The 2,296-nt window shown below is 41.6% G+C and overlaps 1 pseudogene; it reads left to right on the forward strand.

Annotated features, from left to right (window-relative positions):
* Window positions 1-200: 200 nt before the first annotated feature.
* Window positions 201-1,376, forward strand: LOC102265394 (nucleolar RNA helicase 2 pseudogene; annotated as a pseudogene).
* The last annotated feature ends 920 nt before the right edge of the window (window positions 1,377-2,296 follow it).

The raw sequence follows: 2,296 nt of genomic DNA on the forward strand, positions 1-2,296 counted from the left end.
CAGTTGCTGCAGTGTGCAAGGTTGTGATTCGAACACCTATAAATAGCGCGGCAGGCATACGATTTACACATGCAACTTCTAACATATAAAAACTGAAGGTAGTGCAATCTATCATCACTGTGTGTGTCCTCAGGCACCTCCTTTCCTTGGTTGCTGAAGACCTACGCTCTCCTTCTAGCCCAGCACTTGGTGCCTGGCACATGGGAGAATTGCCCAGACCCTCCTTGAAAGGGGCCACAGGTAACAAAGCTCAGAGGCCAGAACAGGGCTTTTTATGTGTGGTAGACAAGAAAGATTCAGAAGACAATCCCCAAACTGCTTTTTTCTGCAACTTGCCCCTATTGGGTGTATAATATTGCTAAGAAATACATGAAATCTACATATGAACAAGTGGACCTGATTGGTAAAAAGACGCAGAAAACGGCAATAACTGTAGAGCATTTGGCTATCAAGTGCCACTGGACTCAGAGGGCAGCAGTCATTGGAGATGTGAGCTGAGTGTACAGTGGTTTTCAAGGACGCACTATCATATTTTGTGAAATGAAGAAAGAAGCCCAGGAGTTGTCACAGAATGTGGTTGTAAGACAGGATGCCCAGTCATTACATGGAGACATTTCATAAAGCAAAGGGAAATCACCCTGAAAGGATTTAGAAATGGTGATTTTGGAGTTTTGGTTGCAGCCAATGTTGCTGCAAATGGATTAGACATCCCTGAGATTGTTCTGGTTGTTCAAAGTTCTCCACCAAAGAGTGCTGAATCCTACATTCATCGTTCTGGGCGAACAGGTAGAGCTGGGAGGACCAGGGTTTGCATCTGCTTTTACCAGCACAAAGAAGAATACCAGTTAGCCCAAGTGGAGCAAAAAGCGGGAATTAAATTTAAATGAATAGGTGTTCTTTCTGCAACAGAGATAATAAAATCTTATAGCAAAGATGCCATCAGGCTCTTGGACTCTGTGCCTCCCACTTCAAGCAGTCAGATGAGAAGCTGACTGAGAAGGGAGCTGTGGAAGCCCTGGCAGCAGCCCTGGCCCACATTTCCGGTGCCACGTCGGTAGACCAGCACTCCTTGATCAACTCAGAAGCGGGCTTTGTGACCATGATTTTGTGGTGCTCAATTGAAATGCCAAACATTAGTTATGCTTGGAAAGAACTTAAAGAACAGCTAGGTGAGGATATTGATTCCAAAGTGAAGGGAATGGTCTTAAAGGAAAGCAGGGTGTTTGCTTTGATATCCCTACTGCATCGGTAACAGAAGTACAGGAAAAGTGGCATGATTCACAGCGCTGGCACAGCGATCAAGAGGTGGCAACAAAAGTAACAGATTCCAAAACAAAGGCCAGAAGCAGAGTTTTAATAAAGCATTTGGACAGTAATTTGAAGTAGAGGATTTATTTGGCAAAAACAGAACTATGTTCAACAATGTGAAACTGAACATTATTTTTCATACAAAGGTAAAAGCACATTGTATTTCCTTCCTGACCACTTGCCCAGTCCCTGTTTCTTCAAGAGAGAAAAGCTTCATCTAAATTATTTCATCTGATTGATGACGGTCATTTATAACTTTATTGCTACTTCTGTCTTGGGTATTCCTTTGGAAAAGGTGTATGGATTCATTACATATTCTAATGTATTGTCTATAGATTATAAGATAAAGTCAAGCATGTATCTGCTGATACTTTTTAAGTTGACCTGTCTTTATACTTAGAAAGGTCTCTTAATAGTAGGCTTCCCTGGTGGCTCAGATGGTAAAGACTCTTCTGCAATGCAGGATCCCTGGATCGGGAAGAGCCTCTGGAGAAGGAAACGGCAACCCACTCCAGTAATCTTGCCTGGAGAGTTCCATGGACAGAGGAGCCTGGCAGGCTACAGTCCGTGGGGTTGCAAGAGTCAGGCGTGACTGAGCAACTATCACTCATCACTCACCACCTCATTGCTATCCAGAAAAGTACCCATTTCATTCCTGCCAGCTTGCTGGGTGAATGCCAGCTTCCCTTACGCTTGCCACTTGGGTTTGAAAATGATATCTCACCAAATTATTTATATGAAAATAACATTTTTTCATATTTGTATTTAGTCTTTGCCTTTTTTTTCTGGGAATTTCTCCTTTATGTTCTCTATTTCTCTTATTGATGAGTTCCTCCTTATTTACCTGAAAGGCCAGTTTTATATATTAATGATAATCACTTTTCACATATGCTACAAAGATTTTCTCCTAAAATATCATTTATCTTTCCTTTTACATATGTGTATATTGAATCAACAAGAGTTTTTAACATTTAGATTGTGAATCTTT

The sequence above is a fragment of the Bos mutus genome, chromosome 6 (genome assembly GCF_027580195.1).
Source record: "Bos mutus isolate GX-2022 chromosome 6, NWIPB_WYAK_1.1, whole genome shotgun sequence".
NCBI classification, from domain to species: domain Eukaryota; kingdom Metazoa; phylum Chordata; class Mammalia; order Artiodactyla; family Bovidae; genus Bos; species Bos mutus.